Raw genomic sequence first — 21,378 nt, 5'->3', positions numbered from 1 at the left:
TTCGAACTGCTGCGATATCCACAGAATAACTATGGTACGCTCTTGCAATCATTTCAAATGTGAGTGAACAAATAACAATTTGAAATTTAAAATTGTTTGTCATCTGTTCTGACAGCCTATAGGTATTAGCACCTATACGGAATCCCGAATACAGTGACTCTACAATCCGAAGGATTTCCTTCCAGCATACAATAAATTACTTCCCCCTGGACCCCCAGTCACTAAGGGATCTCTGGTAATAAGAACGCTGACAAAGCTGGGCATTACTTCAACATTCATCACTCATCACCCAACATCTAACATCTAACAGAAAAAACTAGAAGAATGGGGTGTGTTTCTACACAGTAACTCCGCATTAGATCCCACCTGTACCAAAAACATTTGCCTATAGATGGGACATATATGTACAACAAACGCACGAACACATCCTCAATGGAATCGACCACCCTCCCTGAGACATATATCATCAATTGGAGAGCATAAGGGTGTGCATTTTTGAACCCCATCTTCGCTCTTTCCTTTAAGAAACTAATTCAGTCGTCAACATAGCTGAAATAAACAGTTTTAGAAACGTAGCAAAAATTAGAATCTAATCTTGTAAACAACAAGAAAAAAATTCATCATTGCATCGAAGTCTTTATTATAACTTTTTAATATTAAGTGAAGTATTGAATATTACATTTAATTTGTTGAAATAAAAATGGAAATCACTGCTTGAAAATGTTTATTCGCCTAAGGTTAGAAACCCTATTAGTTTTCATTGAACAATTTCGACAAATTTGTAAATTATCCGCCAGTCTGACCATAGCAATAGTTGCAAAACGGAATTTTAATAGTCGTCAATCATTAATCACATAAGCCATATTAATTTCTAGAAGTTGCTTCATTTACTCTTCTCATTATTTACACTTTTTTAATGAGCATAATGCTTCCTAATGGGCTTCCCTCGGCTCCTTTAGCTGCATTTCCTTCCATTTCGAATTGATAACAATCTCCAATTTACGTTGCAAGTATTTTAAGCAGTCGTGGACTAACGTTGCATTAATTTGTTGGCTCTTAGCCGGCACGTGCCACTTCCTCCACATACACTGGCACGCACATCGATTCGATGCGGATCGGTGGGCTAAGTACAGTTATGGGCTGTTTGCGCATTTAAGTCACAACAATAGCCGGTAAGTAAGCCAATAAAAGCCACAAAAGTTTGTATTGAGTCATCGTTATTTGGGGAGCAGGGGGCCCGATGCATTGAACTCGCCGGGAAAATGAAATCAAATAGAAAACAATTTATGGTTTGTTATGAAATCTACATTAACGGACAGACATACATACAAAGATTGTTGGTTTTGTTAGTTAACCGTCTGCATTTTGTATTTGTTTAACAATTTTGTTGTCTGGTGTCCAAACTATGTATAAAAAAAGTCGCTTACATAAAGTTGCATACGTAAAAAAAAATGCTAACAATTTCGATTGTACAATGCGCATGCGCATTGATTGTGAGCGACAAAATGCGTATAAATGCGTATGAGACGTCATGCCAAAGAGCTGTTGACAAATTTGTCAAAGAAAAGCACCAATAGCAACAACAATAACAACAACAACAGCCAACATAGGCAAACGCAAACTTAAAGGCAAATGCAACATTTTCACCGGCATGCCAAAATTGTTTTTAATTGCGCCTTATTTTTGCAATTAAAATTTGCACTGCATGTTGTTTATGGCTGATTATCCACACACACACACACACACACACAAATACACATGTATATGTGCATGTGTGTATCTGTGTGTCTAGCAACCATTTAGGCAGCACATTGTTGTGCAATTTCAGTCCAGATTTGCGGTTTGCCGAGGGCGCGCTCAGAATTACCAGCCTCTGCATGTAAATAAATATATAGTATACAAGTATATGTGTATGTGTGCATATCTATGCTTGACCAAAATCCACGACAGCACCGACAATAACAATAGCAACAATCGCAACAACAACATTTGTCATTCCAGTGCAATTCAAGTCTTGCGGCTGAAATTGAGAATCAACGAAAATGAGGCACCAAATTGCAGACTTCGCACAGTGGGACACTAAATAATTATATGGCAAACAAACCTACATTTGAATACACCACAATTAAAAATGTATGACTATTTTATTGATGTTTAGAAGACAAAGTTTTAGGCAATAGTCTTTTAAATTTGTATACCCTATAGTGCAGGGGTATTCTAGGCACTTTAAATGCCAAACGAAGGATGCTTGGCTGACCTCATGTTATAAGTACATAGATACTCGTATGATTCCATATACTATCCATGTTTGTTCTTGTTTGTTTTTGATTTGTTTGTCTGTATGAACGTCAACATCTTCTGAACCATCACGGCTAGAGACACAAAACTTGTCTTATTCATACATAAAGCAATTCTATTAAAAACCATATATAACTCCCTCAGTATTTGAAGAATCTGCCATAAATCACTCTTATGCTCGCTTTTTCATTTATGAGAATATCTTGAGCAAATATGGAATACCTTGAACATTTGAGTTTATATACAAATTTTTAAAAAATCGATTGATATGTCATAAAGCTATAATAAAAACGATCAGTTACTGGTACTACAAGCACCGTACAGTATACTCTGGGTAAATATTTTGCTGTCTTTAGGACTATGGCTTTAGTTGAACTCTGCTCCTAAGTAACTTGATACCCCTCAAAGAATAAATACTTAGACTATAACTTAATAATGAAACAAACGCAGAAGCAGACCCATTTTAAGTAAACAAAAATTTCGAAATAGAACTATATTGAAATTTCATCAAATTATTAATTATGTTTACAGAGAACATTATAAATGGATCATTACTTGTGTTTGGTTTAATTTTTTTAACACTAGCGTGGCTTATTTGACAATCTTGGTTAAATTAGTTAACAATTTAATAAGTAGCTTTCTGCAGTAGAGTAAAAAAGAACATATACGCTTATTTTTGGAGAATTTGTATTCAACATTTTGGCGCATCAGCCCATTGTGTGTGGCATATTAAGTGAGCCCCTTTGGCCGCTACCGTTTTTGCTTTGTTTTTTTTTTTTTTTTTGCAGCTGTGGCAAACAATTTATGGCCAACAAACTGTTGACGACAGCGGCGATGGCGACGACATGTTGCAACACACATTCTCACACTCACACACACACACACACTTGCACCGACCGCTGACGCACAAGTGTGGCATATTTTTTCGAGCCTATCAACTGCAACTGCAGTTGAGACCGACGCGTCGGTTACGTAAGAAACGGGCCACAGCGACATGCTTGCGTTACGTTGCAGAAATAAAATTGCGTATGTAAGTACATATACATGTACATATGTATGTATATATGTATGTATGTACGATATGTATGAGTGCAGTCATCTAATTGTATGTACATGCGTATCTACTTATGCATATGCACATAAATATATAATTTGGTCGATGCTTTTAAAAATTGCATTTTATGCGGTGCTTTCATTTTTTTTTTTTACCATACCCTCTACCCGTTTTTTTATTCAACTGGCCAAAAATAAACTTGGAATGCAAACTAGTCTCATCCACATGCAGACCAAGTTTATTTTAAGCCATAAGCCATAGGAACGATCGGTGCTTGCATCAGTTGTAACAAACATTTTTTGGTTAACGATATTGCAAGCACTGTTTGTATTTTTACATAATTTTTTTTTACCCCATATTGTAGACGCAATTATGAACCGCAAGACAACACAAATCGGCTTAGACATGTCCGTCTGTATGATCACCGAGAACTCTTAAGCTATAAGTGCTAGGGACACCCAACTTTTTATGTAGACTTGTCTTATTGACATTCTAGCATCATTATTTTATAAGCTGCCATTGGAACTATCTACTCTTAATATGGCAAGATGTTTGTTTATGAAAATATCGTAACTTAATTTAGTATTTTTATGTTTTATTAAGTACCTTATAATATTTTGCAGTTTCATCTAAATCGGTTGTCTATATCATATAGCTGTCATAGGAATGCTACAGGGTATTCAAGAGATATTCTTTTATATTCTAAGCTTCAACTCAATATTCGCAACCATAAAAGGTTCTTAGCAGCAAACCCGATTTTGTTTATAACGACATCATACAAAAATTTGCTTCTTATTATTATTATTTTTTTACTATACCCCACCATATTATAAAGTATAATTAATAGCGCAGCACTTTTAAAAGACATTGTTGTTGCGTTTGTTAATATCATTTCAAGGATAATAAATTGCTTTCTTTCGGCCCCCAACACACAGTAAGAAAATCTCTAAATAGTTGTAGAATATTTGCTGAGTAAGAAGTGTTTATGTTTGTTTCAAAAACTTTAACTTAACATATATGCTTGTAATATTTACTGAACATTTTGATGTATCATAATTAAAGCCTATATCGATATTCTACATTGGATATCGATCATAATTGAAATTATTTAAATATAACATGAATAATAATTAAAATCATTTGAATAATGGTGGCCGAAAAATCCAACAATTTAGCTGCCCAGAAAGTAAATATGTAAGCCCATTGGCAACAAATGGATTCTACTTTAATTGATTAGTGTTTGCGCATGAAATAATTAATAGAAAATAAAAAATTGCACATACTCTGATGAGCAAACTAGATGTTTAAAATAAAACATGATAACTTTTTTAAGCCTGTGTTTATGTTTTAAAAATATTAAATACGAATGCAAATTTATGGATTTTTAAACTGTTGGCACATTCAGAATTGAACATGTTGACTAATTAAGTCAAAACCAATAAAGATACAAGTATTTACTTCACTGGAACTTTCATCTGCATCGAAAAGGTGGTAATACCCATTCCCATCCACATTCACTTCCAATTCAACACGATGCTTGCCTTCCCCGCCCCAGCATTTCAAGCTACAGCTGAAATGCCACTCACGTGCAAATGAACCCGAAAACATGACTCGTTTAAAATAAAAAGGTTCCAGTGCGCCTCAAAAGCGACTTAAAATTCAAAGATTGTAGGTACGAGTACCCACAAACATTGAAAGCCCCGAGGAGAGACGCTGGAAGTTTCCGCCACTCCGGCAAATATGCACTCAGAAAAATAAGAACGGATCTAAATTAAGAAAAATTTCAACAAAAGTCAAGCATTTTAAATGGTATACACATTTATAAAAAGGTGGTGTAGTTATCGATAGTTTCAGTTGGATATTAATTTATAAAGATGTAGATAGATAGAGAACAGATATAAAAATAAATATAGTTAACTAGAAGTTGATCGATATGGATAGATGAAGCTTTATAAAAGGTGTTCTAAAAAGGGTTTGATGTTATTTGAAGTGTTTTATAAAAAAGACACATGGGAATTAAGTATGGAACTTCCAGATGGCTGCCTCAACCTGTATCCAGTTTCGATATTTTCGATTTATCTTTCAGTTTATTGGGTCTCTCTTTCAAAGTTCCAATTGCTTGTGGGTGGTTAGCGAAGACTCTACTAGCATACTTACAAAGAAATAAATCTAACGGTGTTAGATCGAGAGATATTGTTGGCCTATGGGCGTTTCTAAAACGAAATACAATTGTTTCCCCACTGTTTGCAGTGCTTTATCTTGGACCACAAATAATTCTTTGTCACGGTGACGAATTTAGATTTGAGTCGCATGCGATATTGCTATTTAAATCAATCGTTCACATCATATGCTGAGCTGATATTTAGAAACTTTTTGATATAGTTCAGGAAAGGGGCAAATATTTGCCAGTGTTTTGGTCTCCTTTTTGGCGGATCTTGGCACATTTTTATCGATAAGAAATAACTGTGGGTAACTAAAAACAACTAAGGATACTCCCTTTGTAACGATAAATTGATAGATTTGAGCAGAAAAGGATAAATATATCAATCTAACTTTCCTATTGAAATTATTATTTCTAATCGATTTCAACTTATTGTTAAAAGCAAGTGCTTTATTTAACCTTGAACCCAACACCAGAGTCTTCTATAAGTTTTTTACAATTTAAATGTTTTGTGTTTTAAAGTTAACAAGAAAGGAATGCTAATGTCGAGCGAACTCAACTCTTAAATAACCTGTTCCTTCCACCAAAAAGGTAAAAATGGAAAAAAAAAATTTAAGAAATTATGGCAGTTATGGAAAAAGTACGAATTGCGGGGGACTGGGGGGTTTATCGGAAAGAAAAAAAAACTTGATCTGCTTAGGGCTCAGGAGAACCTGAATACCAAGTTTGGTTATTCTAGCTATTGTACTTGATGAGATCCTTGCGTTCATACAGACAGACAGACAGACGGACATGGCTATATAGCTGCCACGCCTTTTTTTACTCTTAAGGTACAGGCTATAAAAATATTTAAAAAATTTAAAAGCAAAAAATAAATTTACATGAAATTTGACTTTGCTTCAGAAAGTTCTTTATTTTTGGAGTGTAGCCGGCAGTTGCAGGCTGCCAGAATGTGCGGCATGCGTCATGTCACGTAACTTAACGTTACGTCAAGTCAAGTCAAGTCACTGAGCTGAGCTGAAGTGGAGTCAAGAAACGACGCCGATGTCGGCATAATGTCAACGCCCCAACGCAAAACACAAATACCAATGTCAGCTGATTGTGCGTCTATGGCCAAAGTTTGGTGCAATTTGGAGCTTAAGTTTGCGGCGATATCCAAGTTACTTAACTCTAAGATTATTAAGTAATTTAATTGCACTCGCCAGATATGCCTGATGTCTTTATAAGTGTTGGACAGTGTGTATAGTATGTAAGAAATTGGAGTACAAATGGCAACACTTTCCGCCTCTGGGCTTAGCCAAACAATGGCAGCGATGGGCGACTGGTGATAAGTTAACTTGGCCAAAATGTATTTAAGCTGTTGTTGTTGTTGTTACTGCAGGATTTATGCCAACAAAGCAGTGAGTCGCATTGTTTGGCCAGCCAGCTAGATTTGCAGATTAGCGTGTGAAATCGCTGGTTAAATGAATTATGAGCCAAGCAATTTAATTAAGCAACGTGGTTCGAAAATGAATCATGGCCGGCAGCAAAAAGTGGCGTGTCTTATTATGCAACATTATGGAAACTATGCAAAAAGAAAACCCAAAGTCCCACAGCATTGTCGGAGGTCTGGGAATTAAGCACAAAACTCTATAGCTAACAACAACTAACTGAACGAATCGAAACCGTTAACTGCGAACTGCTGGATGTCAGCAAATGGCATGAACTTTCATCGATTGGCCATGGCCAATGGTGAAAAAAGCCAATTAAAAAATTTACCAATTAGCAATGTCTCCAGTTGCTGCAGAAGTCATTCAGTCATTCAGTCAGTCAGTCAGTTAGCCATTGAGTCGCCTAATATGTCTATACTTGTATGCACTTGCTGCTGGCCAACTACGATATGTACAGCTATGCATATAGATGCGTGTATATAGTCGCACATACATATGTGCATATAAGTCGAGGATGGGTTTTTTTAATGGCGTTTATTTAACAACAGCCACATCTTTTTGGCCGAAAATAAGCGAAAGTTGCACCGGATGTAATCGTGCAACGCACTCATCCCAATACTCTTTCACAAACTGACACACGGTCTGTGGGTGAGATTAGTTGCTCGACTCGACACGACTTGTGATGCGACTTCAATCGAATCGAATCGAATGAAGTGGATGGCAGTTGAGGGGAGGGGAGGGGAGGGGAGTTCAATAATATGAAACTGTTTTCCATGGATCAATGTATTATGGGTCAACGTCAGCGACAATGCAGCAGCGACCAAAAGAAGAAAAGTCCACTGGCCCGCAAGTGGAAGCGGTTTTACAACCCAACTCGTCCAAGTTCGAGTCTCAGTCTCCGTCCGAGTCCAGGCCGCTCTCTAAAACACACAATTGAGCTATAAAATGCATTTTGATTGGCAGCAGCAGGCGGCTGATAGTGGTGGCGGTACCGTTGGGTCGCATTGGGGGCCTCCGACCAATCGATTGTGAAACGAAACGTGTTTTAATTTTATTTTCATTACTATTTTTTCCATGTTTTTTTTTTTTTTTTTTGGCTTCAACATTATTGCCACAGAAAGTTTTGTTGTGATGCGGCCAGCAGCAGCTCGTTAGTAGTTGTAGCCGTCGCTGTCAAGGCCGATATGGCCACACCCCTTTGGCTCGTAAAAGTGTCAAAATGTATTAGCACGATAATCAAATGATCAAAATCAAATGAAAGTAGTTGTCGCACACATCAAAAAATATGCCTCAAGGTGAAGAGTTTGGCATTTATGTGAACACTAATTCAAGTTCATTTCACAGGCGTGCATCGCTCGATATTTTGTAATAGAAATCAAGTTCAAGACATAGGGGAACCTTTGTTTGTCTCTCGTTTATGTAACTTCTCAAATGTTCACAGTTGTTGCAGCAATTAAAATTTTAATTTATTTATATAGACATCTATTTTTGGGTTTTTCTATTTTCAACTCAAATAGTATGACAATTGTCATCGTATACAAGTATTTCATAAATAGTGCAAAGTATACGATACTTCTTGAAAATACAATGGAATCAATACATTAATTTTTGGGATCATTAGTTAGTTCTTTAGTATATACATCAATTGTAGTTCCTGATAGCGCCTTCTTTGCTAACAAAACCCATTTTTGTTTATCGCCAAATGCATTTGGTCGAATGCATAAAAGTGTAATGCGGAATGGAATGATAAACATTAATTTCTAATCTACAAATGAATCGAAAAGTGAGCCATTTTTGAGGAGTTTTTGCCTATCAAATTGTACATACTTCTTCTGGTAGTCTAAATACTGAAACATATTATTTTATAGATGAGGATCATGTCTAGATAAATTGTTTTCCTCCCTGTTTTCTCCCAATCCGTAACTCACTTCCTCAGCTTATTCATTCTTCGATAAAACAATAAAAAAAAATGGAGAAAAAGAACTCAAATTATGGTCTAAGGGGCTCACAAGTTTTTAGAAATTCAAAAGTATACTATTCAAAAAAATCCATTAAACACTAAATTGTTTCGATAAAGAGAGCATCACAGCTCAAACTATGGTCAGACAGGCAAAAAGATTGCGCAAAGATTTATGCGAATTCACAAGCCTATCGTGACATTGATGGGCTCATTTTTAAAATCCTTAATCCCCAAATTATTTACATAAATGTGGATTAACTGCGGTTATGTTCAGATAAGGAAGTAATTTGCACACAAATTTTTGTAAATTTACAAACATGACATTATTATGGTACTTAAAAAATTCCTTAAAGCTCAAATTGTTTCAATAAAGGGCGAATCACAATTAAAGTTATGGTCTTGATATTTTAAATCTCAAATTGTTTTTATAAATGGAAATCAAGTTCAAGTTATAATTAATAATATAATAAGTTATAATTTGCACAACAAATTTAAGTAAAGTTACAAATAGTGTTTGACTTTACTAATAATTTTATCAAAATTTATAATACTTCCTAACAAATCTATTTTCTGGTGAAATAAAACGCTATTAGATTTAGCCATGGCTTACTTCTGCGTGCAAATTATTTATTGTTCGTTAAAACTATGGGTTTAGAGTGAAATGAATACAAAAAGCAAATAAAATATTTGAGGAAATTCCGTAGTCAACAAACTAAAGTGAAATCATTGCATTAAAAGCTGCTAAAAAATAATTTCAAACACCGTAATGGTGGCCGTCCTACAAAACCACACACAAAAAGCAGCAACAACTGCAAAGCCTAAACAAATATCTATACACATATGTATAAACAAAGAGTAAATGAGACTTAAGCGGGCACGAGCGCATACCGCGTTTAATGGAATTAAATGCGACTAGGCCTTTAATTAGGTGCCACAGCATTTAGCGTTGAAGCACTTATGTAGAGTTTTTATAATTGCAGTGGTTTTTGTGTTATTGTTGTATTATGTTTGTATTAGCATTCAATTTCAATTCGATTGCCTTCCGTTGGGGCGCTGAATTCAATTTAATGCTCGATTGGTCTTCTCCAAAAGCTTCATCCAATTGGCTTTGAAGCTTAAATGTGAAAAGAATGTGAAAAGAGTGGCACGCGTTTTGCAACACTGTTTTAGCTATAGCAATTAAGTACTAGAAGAAGAAGCATTGATCCTTATTATTTTAGGTTTTTTATTTGTAAATTCTAGCTGTAAAAGCGATTATTTTTAAAAGAAGAAGGCCCTTTTGTGTTGTTTGTAATATTTTGGTGTTTGAACTTTTTTATCAAATTTCTTTTAGATTTAATAATTTAATAACTATGATGTACAATTCAAATTTTCCTTTCTTACATCCTTTTGTAAGAGAAGCAGTTAAGATTTCAATCACTTTGGCTTTTTTGGCAAAGCCTTAATAGAAAAAGTCTGTTCAAACATAACTATGATTATGTTTCGTTTTGGGGCGTGTCCCCACTTGTGTATATGAAATATGTTTTTTAGTGCAGTAATTCGATTAATCGCAAAAAATATTGAATTTGAAATCATAAATTTTATTTTGAATTTGCATACAATTTGAATACAAAGCAACTTAAATCAAAATCTACTCTTTTAATTCCTCAATGAATATAAGTATTGCAAAATGGTTTGTCTTGCAATTTAAAAAGTATATAAATTTTTGATATAGGCTTGGCTGAATTTTAAATGCCAAAATCTCGGGCGGCATTACATCCTATTGTTGGGCATGGTGAGGTGTGTTTGCTAAGCTTTCAGAAATTTATTTGCCACTGTCAAAAATTTGCATGCCCCTGTAGTATTTACTCGGACATCGAATGCAAATTAATTTCCAATTGAGACATAACACATCTTTCAAAGCGGTTGGCAAACAGGCGTTATAATGCCAATTCAATATGTGAGTGCTTTTATTATCAGCTTCGCATGTACTGTCGCAGATGAATGCAATTTTTCCAATTAAGCACCTGTAAAATGTCGCCGACAAGCCCCCATGGAGCCACACCTGATGTATTAGTACGTATATACATACATACATATATAGATATGTATGTATGTACGTATGTGTGTCTGTGTGTGAATTAATATTTCTACACGGCTGGCGAAAGTCATTGACAACGAAGACGAACACAACAACTCTCGAGTGCCGCTGTTTGCTCTTCAGCTGCCAGCTAATTGGCCAAAAAAAAGTATTTAGTATAACCAAATGATAAACAAATGTGGATACAGGACTACATCGAAAAACGAACAAGTTATGATTGTTGCTATACGTTATGCAGCTTATATTGCTTGTAAATATTTAAAACTGAAAATTTGTGATGGAATTTCGAACAAAGCTGCAGAGATGAGAAGGGGGAGAAAAGCGTAGAGCATATTCTTTGTTATTGTCCAACACTCAGCTGCAGACTCTCAGGCTCATCCTTCCTAAATGATCTGACAGATATAATAAAACAGGAAATTGCTAATTAGTTAAATATGTACATTAGTAACACTAGCGTGTTGAAAACGTACCAATAAAAGCCATCTAAACCTAACCTACATATTCTACATAACCTAATCATGTCTTCTTTATGGTTTGCTGCATTTTCCCTTAAATGCTGCATTTGTAGGCTCTCTTGCGTCAGTCTTATTCTCTCGACTCTCAATGTCTAACAACTAAGCTCCCTCAAAAGCTTTTGCATGATTTCTTGTTGTTGTTTTGCGTCTCCTTTGTGTTCAGCAATTCTTGTGCCCAATGCTCGTTTAGTTATGTTTGTACTATATGTATGTATGTCGGGCAGATGCTGACACTGCAGCTTCGACAAATAACTGCAACACATTAAATCTGACGCTGGCAGATGCATATACATATGTCAGCAGAGCGACCAGAGAACGATCTGAGAACGATCTCTCATCAGTTTGCTTCAGACAGACAAAGAGAGCAGCCCGTGCCTTCGGGTGGGCGTGTTATTACTGTAAATTGTCTAAAGCAAAAGCTCATTGACTGACAGGGGCGTTTAATAATGAACAAGTATTAATAAATAAACTCTAATAGTATTAATTTATTTTTGTCTTTTAACTAACAACATTTCATATATTGTTTTGAATGTTTTATTTTTGCATCATATTTGAGTTTAGAATTTAGGAAAATAAAACTCTAACAACTACAAATGATGTGGAAATATTTTGAAGATACTCATACAATAAAATTATTGATCTGTAAAATAAGAAAACCAATTGCAGTTCTAGAAATAATTGATTTAGTTTAGTGTTTTTTTTTTTAAATTTAAAACATTTCTTAAATAGATTGTTGACTTCAGAAAGTTGTATTTGCATTTATCGCTTCAAATCAAATTAAATTCAAATTATTCTCACTTTTTAGCAATGCGAATACTTTTAACTGCGGCGTTTATAGCGAGTGTGATTCGTGTGTCTTGCTTTTAATTGTTTGGCTAATGGCTTTAATGAACGGTATTATCTTGTTGCCATTGGCGCTCCGGCAAGAAAGTAAAGCTGTTGCATATCCATCATTTATTGAATTAACACTTCATTTTATTTTTTATGTTTTTTGTTGTTAATGTACAACTTTTTCAAATCGTAGCGAAATTTCCGAAGGCGCAAACGAAACTGAAATGCTAATTTGCAGTGTGGATTAACGGGAGGATGGCTGGTGTATTACGTCAAATGTATTGGCCAAATGAATAGATCATGCAGCGAAAAGAAAGTGATGTTGGCCGCACGGATTAAAGCCGGCAACCGCAGACTAAGTCAACAAATTAAAAATTACTTTCAATGGCGCTCAAAACAGTGATACAAAAAAAGTGAAAAAAAAGAAACACATACTATGTAGTAGAGATGAAGCAGGAGGGGAAGAGAGTGGCGGTAGAACGTAAAGTGCAAATAATTTAGTTTTATTGGCTTGCAGCTAGTATTAATGGCTGTGAGTTTTGAACTGAGACGGGCCGGCGAAACGTACATACTTACATACATACATATATTCGTAAGGCGCACTCCAAAGTGAAATCGAAAGTTGAAAAACAGCCAGAGCCAGAGCCACAGACCCAGACCCAGGCGAAGACGCAGACGCAGATGGAGACGATGATGGCGATGGAGACGCATCATCGCCATCATTTACTTAACAATTATCATTAACGGCAGCTGGCCAATGATAATTAGCAAAGTAAATGCCGTGCAGCAGATGCTGGTCATGATGATGATGATGTTTAAAATTTTTTCAAACCCACCACCACCACACAAAGCCAAGAAAGACACTCAAAAATTAGCAAAGAAACGTCAGGTGTTATGCATGGGCCCCCATATATTGAATTCAACTCAAACACACATGCACACACACTCTTTCAAGAGCCTCCGTGTGTGTATATACTATGTATGTAAATGTCCGGCGACTACACCAATTATGTCATATACTATAAGCAGCGCCAAATACATTTTTTGGGAACTTGAGCGAAAATACAAATAAACACAGCGCGTTAAGCAAAGAAAGCTAAAAAGTCCAACGCCTCTCGGTCAGTGCACAGTAAACGGCAAAAATGTAAATAAAAAAAATAAAAAATAAATCGAAAAAAATAGCTTTGGATCGTCTTTTGTGCCATTATGTAACTTTTATGCCCTTTTAAGCGTGTATTTTTTTTTAGTTGTTGTTTGCACGTTTTATAAATTTAATTTAAAAGCTTTGCTGGTTTGAATGTTTGGTTTCCTCGCGTCGCTGACGAACGCCGCTCTCAATTGTGTAAATTATGAAGACACATCCGGTTTAGGCAATTCAATGGCTTGCCCATAACCATAAGGTCCGTTACCAGTTGGGATCCCATACAACCAAACATAGCATGAGTAATAATTTGTCGATCGATTAACAGATTGTTTTCTATTTTGTATTAGAACCTAAAAGTGATGTGCTTTTTAAGCGCCAAGCTAAGTAAAATGTCGGACATTTTTAAACAGAATAGTTTGCAAAATAAATCTAAATTTATGCAAATTTTGATTTGCTTGCAACATTTAAGCAATTATTGTTCATCGTAATATTCTGAATACTCTACCTTTGAGTTCAAAAACAGATGCAGACACGCAAAGTTTCAAGAGTTTTAAACTTTCTTGAAAAATCTCTTATTTTTCTACAGTTTCGCTGTTAATATTGTTAATAAATTTTACTCCAACTTTTAATCAAAAAGTCTATAATTTTATCAATTATTTACATTTATTGCAAATAAATTTAAATAAATTTGAAAATAATTTTCTAAAATGTTTAACCACTGACAGCAATTACAAAAGTTTTTTAAGCATGTCTACAAATAATCCAAATGTTAATTTTAATTTTTTAAAGACGAGATAAATCCCTAACACTATATTTCCAGAGATAATTATCTTTAGTATATTTTTCCGATATGTCGACTAATGTCTGCATAAAATGTTTAAACGGTTTTAACAAAAAGAACACATGCACATAAATTTAGAAAAGTACAAGCTAAGTTTGAAGTTAATCGGATAAAAATAGTGGATTTTTCATACAAACGTTGGAGCCCGTTTTCCCCCCTTTGGAGTTCGAATTTGCCAAAAATCCCTTCTTAGTGCTCACTTTCACTCTGAGAAGGATCTTGTGTCCAAATTTCAGCTTCCTAGCTCTTACCGTTTGGGCTGTGCGTTGATTGCCAATCAGTCAGTCAGTCAGGACAAACTGTTTTATATACTTATATAGAAATTTATTTATAAAATACACTGTTTTACATCACTCATTCCTATATGATGTAGAGCACCGATTTTGATATTTTCAATCTAGATATTAAGAAAAATCTCATAAATAAAAAATTTTGTTACGATTCTAGGTACTAAGCTTCCCCTCGATTTCTGCACCGATCATTCTCATGAAACATCATCTAAGATATCATCTTAAACAAAAACAAGAAAGGAATGCTAAAGTCGAGCAGGCTCAACTCTTAAATACCCTGTACCACCCCACAAAAAAGTAATTTAATTAATTAATTAATTAAATTAACTAAATGAATTTAATTAATTAACTAAATTAATTTAATTAATTAACTAAATTAAATATAAAATATTCCATGCATGCATACATACATTTACATTTACATCAGAATCGTGCCTTATGCGTGTTTGTGTACTTGTACATATGTATGTATGTGTGCATTGGGCCTGGTTATATGGCTATAACTTTCTTTCCGATCATTCTATAATAATGAAACTTGGTATACGGATAAATAATTACTAACCTAATGTGACTACCAAATTTTAGTTCAAAATTCTAAGAATTACGGGAGTTATAAAAAATCGGTAATAGGGGGGGAGTGGGGGGGTGGATCAGAAAAAATGAACAAACTCGTCCTTTCTCGGTCTCAGGAGAATCTGTATACCAAGTTTGGTTATTCTAGCTCTTATACTTTCGGAGATCCTTGCGTTCATACAGACAGACAGACAGACAGACGGACAGACAGACAGACGGACAGACGGACATGGCTATATCGACTCGGCTTGTCATGCTGATCAAGAATATATATACTTTGTGGGGTCTACCAAGCCTCCTTCTGTGTGTTCCATGTGCACTCGCACAAAACTAATATACCCTTGTACCCTTTGGGTACAGGGTATAAAAAGTAGCTTTATCTAATATAATACTAAAGGTTTATAAAATAATGGGACTATATATAGTTTGTAATAAACTTGGTCTGTGTTTAGATAAGACAAATCCGCATACCAACATTGGAGTGCGTAGCGTTTATGGCTCTAAATATTTAAGCGTTCATACGGACGGACGTATGGACAGCCAAATGCCAATATCGATTCGTCTCACCATGCTAATCATATACTCTTATGTACCTAGTGCATGAGGTTTTCAACGCCCCTTTGTGCCTTTTACATACAATAGGCGGTCGGACTTTCTAGTATACCCTTTCACCCTTCGGCTATAGAGTATAAATATTATCCGATATATTTCGCAAAATGTCTATTAAAAATTTTTTTATTCCATTTGTGACAATGCACACACATTTTAAATGAAATTGTTCAGCGGTTATGGTAATGGTTATGGTCGAAGCTGTCCAGCCAGGTGGTGGAGGTAGACGAGTGGCTATAATTAATGATTTAAGTGGTATTTTGTTAGTCATGTTCGAAGCGTACACGGGCGGGAAAGAATAATGATTATTAACCGTTAGCAGCATTTTGCAATTGGCGGCAATCAAAAGTTTAAAGTTCACACGAACAAGTGGACTGCGAAAATATACAAGTAGTAAAGGAGCATTGCGCTCTCAATTTGATTTATTTATTTATATATTTATTTATGTAGCATTTTTCTGGCCCAATCGCTTGTGCTTGGTTACTGAGCAAGTGTAGCAAGTTATTGTTGATTTTTGCGTTCGTTGTCGCAAAACGAGTTTAAATAAATAGCAGCCGGAGAAGAAAAAACAAAAACCCACTTTGATTTGGCATGGGATTTTTCTGTATGATTTTTCCTTGCCCATTACTTTGCTCGGCTCCGCTCGATTTATGCTGCTTGTACGTGAATTTAAAACATTGCTTTACTTTACTTTACTTTACTTGGCTTTATTTCACTTTTTTGTGCTGCAAAACAAGTTGACCTTCAGGCTGGTAGCCCCATTACAACAATAACAACAATCAAAGCTGCAAACTTTTGTTGCAAACAGTTGCAGTGCCAAGCACTGCCTGCAGATATACGTACATATAGTATGTATTATACATATATGTACACACTTATAACGAGAATATATATAGAGTATGTTCAGTGACTGACCACCGCTGGTGTGTCTGGAGGCTGTTGCCAAGGGTGAGGTCGCGATATACGAGCATATTGATATTTTGTATCGAATTTTCGTGGGCATTTAATAATGGCCTAATGAGTTCAATTCATCGCCACCATAAAACCATTAAATCAAAAAGACATTACTTGCCTTGCAGCGCCAAATAATTGCCGTTCGTTATGCTTCGCTGCCACTGCGGAAACACTTTCATGTCGCAAATTTGACAAAATTTTTAAATTGTTGACTAAAAACATTTTGCTATAATTTTATAAAGCTACTTATTTGATTTGAGACATTTAAACAAATATTTCTTATGGCATATTTAACTAACTGTATATTCAATTTAATTGAAAATGCTTTCAAGAGCTCTAAATCCAAAATTAAATTAAATTTTGATTACATTTAATATTTTTTGGTGGAAAAATCAATATTTAGAAGCATGTGGAAACTAATAAAAAATACCCCAGTTCATTGTTATGTAAAATATAGTGTTTTAAATAACCTTTCATAACTGAAGAATCAATGCTTTGAATTACAACTTTTTTTTGCAAAACTTAATCGTTTTTTCTTTACATATATGATTAATCTTTTTATGAAATCAGGAACAACATCTACTTGAACATATTTCTAAAAATAAAATAGAAATTAAGTTGACAAAGCTTACATTTTTACAAAATGCAAATATTTGAGTTACAAAAAAACTGTTATTTCAAAAATTCGATTAAAGTATTTCCCATAATGGACATTCCTGTTCATCGGGCTTTCTTTCTTGTCAACTTTTCATCAACCTACTTGGTTAACTTCAGATTAATGCTTATATTCAGATTTATAGGAAGCTTACCACCCACTTAGTGTAAGACTAGCAAGCAATGCAATGCTTTGGAAATTAACAGCTAACGATTATACGGCCCTAGTCTCCTATATGGGTGAATGGTAGGTATGTAGATGTTTCCTACAAAATGAGATGACTTTCCCGCAATAGATCTTAGACATAAGTGGAATAGATTTCAGCATCACTGCACTCGTTGAGGCTTCCGCATTATAAGTATGTGTTATTGGTGAGCACAAATCTTGCGTATACTTGAGATTATATTCGCCAATACTTGTGCACTGAAGTGGTTATCTATCAGATACAATTACAAAATATGCAACATCTGAGTGGACATTAAAATACTTAGATGCAAATGCTTAAGCGGCAGCTGCCTTCATCGGAATTTTAGGCATTAGGCAAACCGGTACTTGATCAGAGAGCGGCGGCGGCATCTTTATTACTTATTTTTAATTTGTTGCTGTTTTTATTTCTTCTTTTTTCTTTGTTAAATGCCAAAGATTCAAATGCGGCGACACATTTCAGTTGAAGTTTCACTTTTTGCGCCTCTCGACATGCGTTCGCGTTCGCGTTCTGTGATGAGCGTATGAATAATTCAAATATGCCAGACCAAGGCCGTTGCCCAGCAGCAGCTTTGAAGGTTTGCCATTGTTTTGTGTGCATTTTTGGTCAAAGTTGAGATCCACTCGGAGTTCATTATCATCAGTAGAACAACAACAACAACAACAACAACCACAACAATAAATGCGTTGGCGCATCATTGTCAGCATCAGCCACGTTGAATGAATTTGCAATTTTGTAATAGACCAGAGGGAGCTGGCAGACACACACACACACCCACATATTACTACACACTCACATGTATCTGATAGATACAAAAATGTGTGAGTGTTGTGCCCCCGGCTGTGGCATGTGTGTTTGCATCTGTGTGTGTTGCAGTGAATGCAATGCGCTAGAGTTTCCGCCTCCCTTTGTTGCATTTTACTTGCAGCTCTGCTCAATGGAATAGAGTCCGAGGCAAGTGAAATATTCAGATAGATAAAAATTTTCGCAGCATTAAGTATAACTTGTGTAAATAGAAGTAACTTGACTTCCAAATAATATGCCTTCAATTGAAATAATATTATATCCAGATATCAGAAACTTTAAAGAAAATAAAACTTGAATTAGAAATGTCTTTTCTCCATTGAAACTAAAAAGTGAAATATGAATAAAACTTGTGTAAATAGAAGTAAGTTGACTTCCAAATAATATGCCTTCAATTGAAATAAAAGTGTTTTATCCAGATTTTGCATAGAAATTTTAAAGACCGTTTTCCCCCACTTTGTAGTGGACATTTTTTTTAAATCATTTCTTATTGCTCGTCTACACTATGAAGGGGAATTTTCACAGCATTAAATAAAACTTGTGTGCAAATTTAAGCTTTCTAGCTCTTTCCATTTCGGCTACGTATTGCCTTAAAATGTTTCCAATGTTCCACAAGAAAGTCTTAATAAATCAGGCTTCCGAAAAAATGTCTAATGTCTGTTGTAGTCTTTTTTAGAATACGCCAAACAAGTAATAGATTATTCGTCTTAAAAAGGGCTGAAATTCCTACAAACGTTGAAGCTTCTTTTCCATTCTTTTGCAGCTCAAGTTTTCCAAATTCGCTTCTTAGTATTGAAATATATTTGAAAAGGAAATTGTGTCCAAGTGTCAGCTTTTTCTTTCTCCACATTCGAGTAAGCTAACTATTTCTAGAGCTTGAAATTTCTCATTATGAGCAGGGACAATGCCGGGAAAGCTGTATGGAGCTTAAACAGACCTACTTATGTGAATCACTAAAGATAATTATGTTTTCTCTGTTAGGCCATATACTTGTGAGAGTGTCCCCTTCCCTTAGATTTTTGATACATTTCCATTTCACTAAAATGTGAAATTCATACTTGTATTTGTTTTATGGCATAATCGTAACGAAACTATTTATGTGGCCCAAACTGTTCGCATGTATGTAGATGCGCATAATAGGTTTGGATGTACATTCAGATGTATGTACTGGTATTGTTGTGTTCATGTGAAAATAAGTATTATGGGTGCAACTGCTACTGTAATGGCTATTATTCTTGTTGCTGCCACATAAGCAGAATGACTGTGCATTTCCATTGCTCGCTTCGCCGTTGGCGTCGTATACGTAATGCGTCAGCAATTAAATTTTTACCAAAACAGTACGCTGCGCCCAAACCCTGCCGCCAACATCAGCGGCTAAGTCTATGAGTAATCATTGAAGACTAAAACATAAAATATCGTGCATAGCTTAAAAGGTGACATCAACGCAACTGTCAAATAGAAAACGAAAAGGAAGGAAGAAGTCCGCATTAGATGCTAAGAGTATATAATGACCGAAGCAGGGCCACCAGCAGCAACACTTGTCGCCACTCACGTAATCCAAAACAAAAATCAACCTGAACCACACACCGATACCGAAAATACCCTAAAGATGGATGATTTTTTACCAATAACCAACGTGTCTAGAAAGAACATATTGGGATCGGGGTTAAACAAAAGTTTGCTTTAAGATGTTTTAAAATAAAATCGAGAACATGCTTGATTTTTACAAATATTTGCAATTGCCGCTCGTTGTTTAGTTTTCAAATGCGAGCCAGAGTTCAGTTTAAATAAAGATAGTACATGCTTACATAGTACATCTACAATAATGGACGCCAATCCTATAACGCGATAAAGTATCTCTAGTTTTAAATTTATTTTAAAATATAATAATCGAAATAGATTTTATACCCAACCTAAAAAATAGGATTCAAAACTGACCATCATAGCTACATAATTTTCATTTTAAGTCGTATAAAAAACCTAAAATATGTATAATTAATCATTGAATTATAATTTGGTGTATTATTTGAAAACAAAATTTAAGAAAGCTAAGAATTCAAGTAACAATCTTCTTTTGTTGTTTCAATAAGAAAAACAAATTCATCTAATTTTTTAAAATATGAATTCTGCTTTACAAATAGCTGAGTCTCAAGAAAAAAAGACATACCAGCAAAAGTTTTTCATTTAGATTATAAATCACAAATTTTCAGTATTTTGTATTGTTTTATAATGCCTTTCTCTTCCAAAAAGTTATTTAACTTTCCAGCTAATTGTGTACGATATTTGAGTCATCAATAAATCCAATTCGAGTCATCATAAAATCAAAGAGAGCTTGTAGAACTGCGTAACTTCCCAGTTATTTACAATCAATGTGTGATTTTCAAATCTTCTTCGAATCGAGTTGAAATCTTGGGAGAGCCCTTAGAATACTTTTTCAGAGCTTTCAAGTGTTTCAACTCAATTGAGTAGTTGTCTTGCCATTCTCCATCAAAAATCTAAGCCACTCTGTATGCCCTAGAGTATCTGAAAGACGCACACAAGATGCCCAAAAATAAAACTAGTCGAAATTGTATAAAAAACAAACAAGTTTTTTCGCGCATGCGCAACGTGCGACTGCCTGTCTTTCTCCTCTTTTTATTTGCGTTTGTTATTGTTGTGGCTTATACCGATACGCGCATGACAGTAATAGAGGCATGATTAACCCTCCACCACCAACAACAACAATTGAGTATATAACTATATGTGTAGACGCCTTTTCCATGCGTCCACAACGAGCCTAGGAGTGCTCGCTCGATTCGTTATTTAATTTCGTAGGCGCCGCCTCAGGCGGATATTAAAAGAGATCAATATGCAGATACACACAAGTTCGTATATATTCGTATATAATATACATATGTACAATATAAAAAGCAAATCTCATGCATTGCATGTTCCGAAAACCCAAAATATATATAGCATTTTTATATGCAGCAAA

The sequence above is a fragment of the Scaptodrosophila lebanonensis genome, unplaced genomic scaffold (assembly GCF_003285725.1).
Source record: "Scaptodrosophila lebanonensis strain 11010-0011.00,11010-0021.00 unplaced genomic scaffold, SlebRS2 tig00000161-arrow-arrow-pilon, whole genome shotgun sequence".
NCBI lineage: Eukaryota > Metazoa > Arthropoda > Insecta > Diptera > Drosophilidae > Scaptodrosophila > Scaptodrosophila lebanonensis.
Note: the sequence above shows the minus strand (reverse complement) of the source record.